Source organism: Acomys russatus, chromosome 19 (assembly GCF_903995435.1).
Source record: "Acomys russatus chromosome 19, mAcoRus1.1, whole genome shotgun sequence".
Taxonomy (NCBI): Eukaryota; Metazoa; Chordata; class Mammalia; order Rodentia; family Muridae; genus Acomys; species Acomys russatus.
The window spans coordinates 10,140,700-10,151,815 of NC_067155.1; positions in this window are offsets into that span (position 1 = coordinate 10,140,700).

The following is an 11,116-nucleotide window of genomic DNA, read 5'->3' on the forward strand; positions in this document are numbered from 1 at the left end:
TTTTGAGAATATTACAATCTCTCTGGGTTCCTGGCATCCTGTTAGTAGGTAACAGGATGCACCTGGGTTCTTGGCATCCTGTTAGTAGGTAACCAAAGCATTGTGTTAGGAAAAGCATGGCTAGTGGAGGCATTAGTGTTAATCAGAGTATAAATAGCCAAGAGAATCACAGAAATGGAAGCTCGGGAAGGGCAGCTACGTTGGGCATGGCAATGATCTCATTGATGTCTTTCTAGGTGATCTTGTTGTGTGCCCTTGAATTTCTGCTTCACCTTTTATTTCTTCTCAATTGACAGGCATGCCATCTTTCTGACTAGAGGGTTTGTGTTGGGCATTGAAGGCAGACACCCAGACATGGCTAGGTTGATCCCATGGGAAGACACAAACAAGCTCCCTTAAAACCACTAGCAAGGAGTTGGGCTTCTTCCAGCACCAGTCTAGTGGGTCCTTCCATCTGACCAAAATGGACAGTGTGTGTGGTGACTGATTCCAGTGACAGACAAGAGGTGGTTCATCCCGCAAACCATAAATGTTTAGCGTATTGATCATAAATGTTTGGTGGCAGGGAGTCTTGTACTTATTTGACCAATTACTTTGGGTGTTTTATGTGTTCTTTCAATGATAGATTGGTTCTGAGGTTGTAGGGAAGCCCAGTATTGTGGGTTATTATATTTTTGAATTGATGGCTCTTAAAGGCTGGTCCACTATTAGTTTTGATTTGGAGGGGTACTCCCATAACAGCAAAGGTAGAGAGCATGTGATTAATCAAATTTTTTGAGTTCTCATTAGTTTGTGTTGTGTCCCAGGTGAAGTGAAAATAAATGTCTATTATGAAAAACAGATTTTTGTTTAACAGATTATTAGACATAGATGACTTCAATCTGCCAAAGGGCATTGCTTCTAAGGCCTCTGGGATTATTGCCCAACTGGTGTATAGCAGGAGTATAAATTAAAGAGGAGAAAGAGGAAAAAGGTTTGTTTTTTTTTAATTTTTTATTATCAATTTATTCTTGTTGCATCTCAATGGTTATCCCATCCCTTGTGTCCTTCCATTCTTCCCTCCCTCCCCTTTTTCCCTTATTCCCCTCCCCTATGACTGTTCATTATGATAGACAGATTTGGGCCCAGGGGTCCCACTCAAACTAAGGCACCAGCCAAGGACAATACAGGCGGTAAACTTTAAACCCCTACCCAGATCTAGCCAATGGTCAGAACAGTCTCCACACTTGAGTGGAGAGTGGGATATGACTTTCTCATGTACTCTGGTGCCTCACATTTGACCATGTCCCCTGGAGGGGGAGACCTGGTGGCACTCAGAGGAAGGACAGCCGGTTACCAAGAAGAGACTTGATACCCTATGAGCATATACAGGGGGAGGTAATCCCCTTCAGGAAAAAGTTTTAAGAATGTGTTTAAGATGCTTTACGGGGGTATTGGGAAATTTGAGTTGTAACACTTTTGGGTTGATATGGGTTAGTTGATGGAATTCTTTAGCAGTGAGGAGTGGTATGGTGAAAGCCCCAGTTGTAGCAATACTATCAGCTAAGGTATTGCCATCAGAGACAGGTACAGGAACTGGTGAGTATGACCATACTCACATGTTATGGGAACATGTCCCATAACAAAGATGGGACATGTTCTATCCTGGATTATATTTGAATTTTTATCAGTAGAGGAGAAAGAAGGTTGCCATCAAGTCTAACATAGGAGCAAGCTAGCCAAGGGTGCAGGTTAAATCTGCAAATGCTGTCTGAGTATAAGTTAAATGATTCATTTAGGTATTTCTGAACAAGTAAAATGGTATATAATTTTTCAATGGGGAGGATTTATCTCAAAAAAAAAAAGAAGAGATAGAACTAAGGGTTATTGTTTCCTCAGTTTGTCACTTATGTTGCTCCCTGATGCCATCTTCCATCCGTGAATGCCATAAGGGCATGTGGTACAGGTGATCAGGAGAAAAGGTGAGGGGGCAGCCATCTCATGAGTGGCATAGATGTTGGAAATGTATCTTTGGGGTAATGGTTGTCTATTTGTTCTGGGAAGCTGATAAAGGTGTTAGCAAGGACAGTGTGGTTTCTCACAGTCCATTGAATATTTAGGAAAGGGAAGGTATTTTGCATATAATTTATAATGTATGGTCTCTTCTGTGTTTATCATAGTGGTTAAAGCATTGATCCCAGTTAGTACTCGGAGAGCTTCCCCTATTGGGGTATGGAGCCGTTCTAGAACTCCCTGAGATTGATATAAGACTCCAACTATGGTGGAAGAATGGAATATAAGAACTTGGACTGGCTGCTATGGATCATAGAAATCCAGGGAGGCATTTATAATGTGGTTGTTAATAGAACAACAGGCCTCCCTAGCTCCTTGTGTCAGGGAATTGGGGGAGAAGGGTCTTTGTCACCTTAAAGTAAGTCAAATAGTGGCATTTATTGGCCAGTTAGTATGGCGAGCCAGGGTCTTATCCAACTGATATTGTGCAAGAAACTTTGAAGGGTCTTTAATGTCAGTGGGTCAGGGAAGTCAGTGGCAGGTTTAGCTGGCTAGACTGAGGTTAAAGTAATTTCGGTTTCTAGAAATTTGATGGGAGAAATTAGGGTGATTTTTATCTTCTGCTATGGTAAAAAAAAAAAAAAAAAAAAAAAAAAAAAAAAAAAAAAAAAAAAAAAAACCTCCATCTTTTAGAAATTTATGGCTTATTGTTTGAGACATTTTAGAGTCTCCTGTCTCGCCACTAGTAAGCCATCCATGTAATGGTACACATGGAAAGCTGACTCGATAAGAAGTTTTAATGCATATGATACAGCATTTTGGAAAATAGTCAGGGTGTTAGCCATACCTTGTGAGAGCATGGTCCATTCAAATCTATCAGCTGGTCCTGAATTACTGATATTAGGTACTGAGAAAGCAAAGTGTTTGCAATCTTGTCAATGGAGTGATATTGAAAAGAAGCAGTCATTAATGTCTAATACTAATATTGGGGTATTTACAGGATGGCAGAGGCAAGGAGGAGGCCACATTGAGGTGAACCCGAAACTTTCATAGTTCCATTGGCTGTTCTGAGATGTTGTGGGAACCTCCAGGTCTCTGTTTTGTTTTTTATTACAAGCACAGTATATTCCAGAGCCCCTGGAGGGGCAACTGTGTTTAGTTGGTTTTTAAATAATTGTTGTAAAAAGCATTAGTTTCTTACTGTTTAAGTGTCATTGTTTCACCCAGATGAGATCGTCTGAGATCCATTCTAGGCAGGGAGTAGGGGAATAAACATTAACTCTCAGAATTGGGGATTATATTGAACTTGATATTTCTGATAATCCTCTATTTAGAGTCATTCTTCTCCTCTCCCTCTGGTAAGAACTCCATGTAAGTCTTCCGGGATTTTTCTGCCCAGTATGTTGGAAATTGGTGGCCACATTGGCCACTAGGTGTCTAATAGGCCCAATTATCCCCATCTGAGTGTTCCCATTTGTAACACTTTTGGATGATAAAATGCTTGGAAGAGGATGCCTACCCTATCAGTTGAGGCCCTTGTAAAAGAATCCAATGTGGCAGCGAGGGGCAAGGGGGGGAATCATCTTGCCTTATAAGTTTTATCATCCTGTCTATCTATTACGAATGTAAAGGTTTTGTTGAGAGTTTAGGGTTTTTTTTTTTCTAATTTGTTAGTGACCCAATGCACCTATGGGTTTTAACCTTTTGCTGGTGGAGCTGAGTGTTTCCACACTGTGAGGTTAAAGACAGCAGAGATTTTCCGTCTTTAGATTTACAATCATTTTCCACTGCAAACCCTGCAAAGAGGACAGATGGTTTTACGGAGTTTAAGGTTAGCTGGGTTTTTATTTTTGGCAATATCCTTTCCAGTGTCTGGTCTCCCCACACTTAGAACGTTTTTAGACTGTGTTGCAGTTGCAAAGATTTGGGCCAGACAGGAAGTCTGATAAGAGACAGTTATAATGTCATGGATATGTACAATCCATATGTCATAATGTTCATGTTTTAGTTCCTGAATGCCTGCCTGTGTTCTGTGGTCATACTTCCTCATATGAGACTCTTTAGAAGCATTGCTTTTGCAGCAAGTTTTGTTATCTTTCTGTCTGAACTGGACTATATCCTTAGTATAAAATCTGAGAGGTTCTCAGTTGGTTTTTGTTTTAGGAGGGGCTAGTAGAGGGACCTTTCCAGGTCCTGTAGACAAGGGAACTAGACGGTTCCAGGCATGGAGTGCACATAAGTGAATCTGTTCAAAGCAGCCAGCTTGCTGAATTCCTGTGGAAAAGCTGCCTTGGCCAAAGAAATGGTTGTAATTCCAGTCTATTAATTGAGCAGGGGTTTTTGTCTTTGTTTTAACCCTACCTATTGATTACATATTTTATGTTTTATCCTGTATTTGAGATTTGTCTCTAAATAGGGCTTCCTATCAAACAAACAGTGGGGTTGGGTCTATATTTCTCTCCACTCCTGGAGTTAAAAGATTTCTATTGATACTTTGTTAAACTCATTTGGTCCCTGGGGTATGAACTCTGTCCTCTTGGAATGCTTGGCACTCCAGAAGATGATACCAGGACAGTGAGTATTGTCTGTTTAAATGTAGATTAACAGGAAAGGTTCCTGTGTGTGGAAGTTCTGAGGTCCCAAGTCATTGAGGCTGAGGTGGCTGGGGACAATTGTCCTTAGGCTAGAGATAATTGTTTCCATTATCTCTAAGAATACAGAGCTCCTTGATCGCCATGAGATGAAGTGCTGCAGGCAGTGACAGCATGGGTTGGGACAGGATTATCTGGATGTTTCTAGGAGCCTTGGCCTTGAATCCTGTGCCTCTGCTCTCTGTGGCTAATGAAGATGTAGGGCCTTTGTTCTCTGAAACTAGTAAGGGTTTGTAAGGTGAAAGAGGAGAAAGTAAAGAAGGGAGGGTTGTTGTGGGCTTTAAAGGAACCTTTATCTAATTAAGTCAATTGCTTTTTTATGAAAGAAGTTAATCAGCTATTGGACAATCTTCAGAGCCCTCCTCAATTGAATCTTCCCCTTTGTCTCCTTTTGGTTATATTTCTAATGAAGTATTTGAGGGACTTTGGGCAGTCTCTTGAGAGGTATGGATGTTTCCTATATGTTGCCTAGTGGTAGATACTATGAGAATGAATGAGGGGACAAAGCATAGCCTTCCTGGATTCCTTTTTACAAGCCAGAGGTGAAGGGAATATATAGGAAATATCTAGAAGTAACTCTAACCAAACAAGTGAAAGACTTACTTGAAAAAAGCTTCAAATCACTGAAGAAGGAGATTAAAGATAACATCAGAAGATGGAAAGATCTCCCTGGTTCATGGATCAGGAGAATTAACATAGTAAAAATGGCCATCTTACCAAAAGCAATTTACAGATTCAATGCAATCCCTATCAAAGTACCTACACAATTTTTTAATGACATTGAGAGATCAATTCTCAACTTCATATGGAAAAAAAAACCAGAATAGCTAAAACAATCCTGTACAATAAAAGATCTTCTGGAGGAATTTCCATACCTGATCAGATGCTGTACTATAGAGAAACAGTAACTAAAACAGCATGGTACTGACATAGTAATGGGCTGGTTGATCAATGGAATCAAACCAAAGGCCCAGAAATAAATTCACACACATATGGACACTTGATTTTTAACAAAGAAGCCAAATCTATTGAATGGAAAAAGTATAGATTCTTCAACAAACGATGCTGGCCCAACTGGATGTATACTTGTAGAAAAATGAAAGTAGACACATATTTAACACCATTCACAAAATAGTCTACTTTCATCCTCTGATGGTTTTGTACATCTGTGAGACAGAAACCAAAATCAGTTAACAAATAATTCTTCCAAGCAAGGAGCTAAACATGTAGCTTTTCTCTAAGAAAATAGGAACAAAATGAGAAAATATGTGGGGCTCGGTGGTTAAGAGCAAAAAGTTACTTGTTTTTCAGAGTTCTGAGATCACTTTTCATCATCCACTAGGTGGTTCACTCCAAACTGCATCTTCAGAAGATCTCTTGTCTTCTGGCCTCTGGTATCACATGTACACATCACACACACACATACACACACAACCTATTTAATGGTTGATAGTTTGAGGGTTTTTTTCTTTTTGAGTGTGTGTGTGTGTGTGTGTGTGTGTGTGTGTTCAAAATTGACTGCTGCCACCCACAGAGCTCCTGACATTCCCATACCTAGGAATAATTTAATGTAAATATTGTATGTCTCAGGAATATTTCATGGAAAATATTGATTCAGTATGTGAGAGAGAAACTGGGTTAGTCAAGCTGATGTAACTACATGGGTGATTTAGCCTAGAGGACCTCCTAGAACAGAGAAATATATACCAAAGAATAAGAAAAAATATATATAAATCACTTAGTGGTGAATAATGTGAGTTACACATAAACTAGGCATGGTGGAGAATCTCCATTTCTAGTACTTGGGAAGTGTAGGTAGAATGAATAAATGTCATTCTTGGGTACATAGCACATTAGAGGGTGGTCTGTCAAGGAAATACCATATTATAAATTCAAACAATCAATGAGAACAAGAAAAGAACATAATCAACCAGCCAACTAGAAAAAAAATTCAAAAACTGAAACACACACATTTGGACACAAAACCAAGGCAGGAGATTGAGTCAATGTACTCAGGTCCATAAAATTACTTACATCAATTATTCTAAAAAATTGAGTTTAGACTGGAGATGTAGACCAGGTGGTAGAGTGCCTGCCTGTCGTTTACAGAGCCTTGGGTTCTCTTTTAAGTGCTTCACAAACCATGTAGGAAGCTGCTTTCACATAAATCCAACACTTGGAAGGTGGGAATAGTGGAACAGAACTTCAAGGTCATACTTAGTTACCTAAGAAGTTTGAAGACACATTGGGAAGCATGTATCTTGTAGAAATAATAAAACCCAAGGGCCAGTAAGATTACTCAGTAGGTTAAAGACGATTGCTAATAGCTTGAAAACCACATGGTAGAAGAACCAACTCATTCAATATACCCTCTGCCTTCTTCACAGGAACACTGAGCATTCTCTCCACAAGCACATACACTCAAATAAATAATAAATTGTAATAATTGGCACAACAAAAGCAGACAAACAAAAATCTTTCCTCTCCTGATTGAGAATAAAGGAAGCCTACATTTCTTAATTTTATTCTTTGTGTTTTGTAGTTTTACCTGTGTGCATATTTGGCAAAATGAGTATGCTATGTTCAAAGGGGCCTGAAGATGATGACAAATTCCATGGGATTGGAATTGTACTAGTTTTTGAATCATCATGTCGGGGTTGTGGAAAGAGCAGCTAGTACTGTTAAACATTGAGTCATCTCTCTGGGTGATGAAACAAACCACTTCAAAAATTCTATGTGAAGATAACATATCAGGGATGTTAAGCCATGCCAGAAGCACACCAGAGCATCATGACACCTCATTCAATAGCTTTTGGCTGTAGGAGGAATGTAGCTTGCATGTCTATCTCCCAGCCTAACTTTGTGTTCTTGAATTGATAACAGAATATCCTTTTAGGGCAAAATGTCATTTGGCACCATAGAACCCCACTTTCTAAAGAGACTGGCTGGACTTTTATGTCCATGTAACATAATCTTCTTACATAAACCTAAGATTGATGTGTGTTCATCCTCTAGATCAGTAAATACATTATTATCAAATATAAAGAGAAAATTTACACTATAACTTTGAGAAAACTTCATCATTTTGGATGTTAGACTGTCCTTTTAAACAGATTGTCTTATCAGCAGGGTGTCCCACCATGGTTTATTGTGTAAATCAGGCTACTCTAGAACTTACAGATATCTGCCTATCTTGTCTCCTTTGTGTTGGGATTAAGGGTATGTGACCTCACCATCCAATTCAAATATTTCATCTCAATACCAAATTGTAACTCAAAACTTTCAAACAAAAATCAAGCAAAGAAACAAGAAAATTCTAAGGTTTGGGCCAGTTGTGCCATCTCATACTGTAACAGCAAAGCCTTGTCCATCAGTCCTTGGAATTTAGTTGTTGCTAAAATGTATTGTGAGCACATTGCAGAAATAGCTGACAAACATCTTGCAACCAGAGTGCTCTGAGCTCTAGCCACTATCAACACTATGAGAAAAGATAGAATACCTTCCTCCATTTTTACTATGTGTAACTTAGAATTCCAATCCTTGGCTTTCTCCCCATTTTCTCCCTGAACTTTCTTGGAGAAAGTATGGAGAAATGTGACCACCATTAAACACATTGTAACTGGGTCCATGACAACAACAAGCAAAACAAAGACATAAAAGATCCAAGCACCCTCTACCATGGTGCTTTCTAGTGCAGTTCTAGGCATAGCTGTCTGGAAGGCTGCCTGCCTCCCAGTTTTGCCTCTCCAATCTGCCATGTTTCCACAGATAACACTGCTCTGTAATAATAGAGCCACAAGCAGCAGCTGGTAGCAGAGTCTCTCAAATGCTCTGTTCCATTGAAGCCCATGTGTAAAGCTAGCATTTACATGAACCATGCAAGTTTTTTTGGAGGGGAGCCTCTAGTGCTAAGGAACCCTTACTCTCTTCCTCTCTGCCTTTCCAATAGCCAAAGTTTAGGAAATGACCTATGTTTCCTGGGCAAGAGTGGCAGGATCATTCACAGACAATTAGATCTGTTTTGTTAAGACTGCTCAGTTTGTCTCCCAACTGCCAGCAGTAGGTTCTAAGCTTGTGTTATCTCTCTGGGAGCTACTCTTCCCCCAACCTCTGCCAAACTATGACAAACTATTATTTTTATGGGTGGATATATTAAATTAGTTGGGCACCATTTAACTCAGTCAGTACAGCATGGCACTCTTAATCTCAGAGTCATGGATTCATTCTACATATTGAGCACCATTTGTAGAAAGAATTCTTTATATATTAATTAAATCTTGAATTATTATGACATTGTTTTTTTAATGAGCTAGTTCCCCAATGACTGAAAAGAGAGACTGTTACTTATATTTAAGCTGTAATCTCTATGATGGGCAAATTTTGAGCTACTCTAATCTAGTACCTTTAACACCCACATAAAGCCAATCACTTGCCAATCTGATGACTCCCAGGGCAGTTTCTGTTCTATTTATCTGTTCCTACAGTCATGTGCTCATCACTGTCTTGCCTTCTTTTTCTCCCTTCTTCCTGGCTTCCTCTCTTCCTTCTGCTCTTCTGCCTTCTTTTTTCTCCTTCTTTTCTTGACCACAAGCCTGGGAACCTAATACTTCATCTTCCTCTTTACTGCCCAGCCATAGGCTTCAGCATCTTTATTTGAACAACCATGGATAGTTAGGAACATTCCTTATCATCCCATGGTTACAGCTATAGGAGATAATTCAACATTCAAACAATATCCATGGCAGGGTGGTGACCAGATATGAAGGCACAGAAATCATCATTGTAAAATGCAGTTGAATCTTACTCCAACAGTAGACTGCAGAGCAGAAAGAACAAACATTATGTTCTTTCATTGTTCTACTCACAGCATTTAGGGAAATTTTATCATGGAAAATTGGTTAATGCACAAATTTCAAACTACTTTTAAAAGTTCATAGATAGCCAGGTGTGGTGATGTGTGCCTGTCATCCCAGTACTTGGAAGGTTGGCAGAAGACCAGTGATTCAAAATTATCATCAACTTTATGGCATGATTGAGATCTGCCTTCACTACATGAGACACTGAAATACACACACACACACACACACACACACACACACACACACACACACCACTCATATACAAGTAATCCATTGATATTTATTTTAAATTATTTTGAGGTCAAAATGAAGTCATTGGAAATTGAGGGCATAGGTGTTTCATTCTCGTATTTTTATCTCTTCAGAAGTCCCAGAGGTATTTTGGTGTCAGGATATCACCTCTGGGCCATAGATTGTTTTTAAAAAGCAGAGACACTGGAAGAATATTTTGATGATTTCATTAAAGGGAAAGATGAGTGATGTGCAGTGCTGTTCTGGGAGTCAGAGATTCTAAGATCCTCCTAAGTTTCATAGCCAATCTGTGCCCCTACAGTCTGAGGTCTCTATCATCACTGGAAGTAGATATTCTGGGAGCCAGGACTGTAGTCCTCTTTCTGCTGTCCACATTATTAAGCATCCCATGGTATTCCGAATCTCAAAATATTTTAGTATGCACAAGAGGCCACACATGAGAAGAAAGTGCTCTATCACCAGCTCCATCCCAAGACCTCCTTCTTCTTTTCATTTTGAGACAGTGTCACACTAGTTTTTTGAGTCTGGCCTTGACTTCACTCTGCAGCTATTTCATTGTCCCATACAGTTTAAAGAGGGGCTATAAAGCCATCAATGACATCATCTATTGTTTGATTCCCCTGGGCAGTTTGCTCACTTATGTACTAAAGAATAACAACATGTAAGATAAAGGTCGTATAGCATATGCAGAGATATCTCAGGAGTTAGTAGCACTTGCTGTACAGCTATAAGACCCTAGCCTTTGATCCAAGTACCCATATAGCAAGTTGGGTGTGGTCTCATGAGCACCTGTGACACTGATACTCGAGGATCAGGAAAAAGAAACAAGAGGACTCTGAGCTTATTAGTTGCTTTTCTATTGCTGTGATTGAGTGCCTTGATGAAGGCAAATTACAGAAGAAACCTTATTTGTTGTAATGTTTCCAGAGAGATAAGAGACAAGTCAATATTGGGGAAGCTGAGACACGGAAGGAGGAGCAAAAAGCTGAAGGCTTAATTCCATAAACACATACATTAAGTAGATAGAGAAAATTGGGAATAGATGAAGGTTTGAAATGTCAAAACCCACTCCAAATGTTACCCTTACTTCATCAAGACCAATCCTTCTAATCTTATCCAAACAGTACCACCAACAGGAAACTCAGTGTTAAAACATCTGAGACTATGGAATCTCTTCTCTTTTAAACAGCCAAACTGGGAAGTACTGGTTTCAAGCCTCGCTAAAAAAAAAAATTCAAGCTTTCAACTTGGGAAAAGATCCTTCTTCAAAGAAATGAGACAGCGATCAATAAAAGACTGCACACAACTCCCTTATTCAGCATCTGCTCCTGTGCACACAGACAAACACACACACACACACAC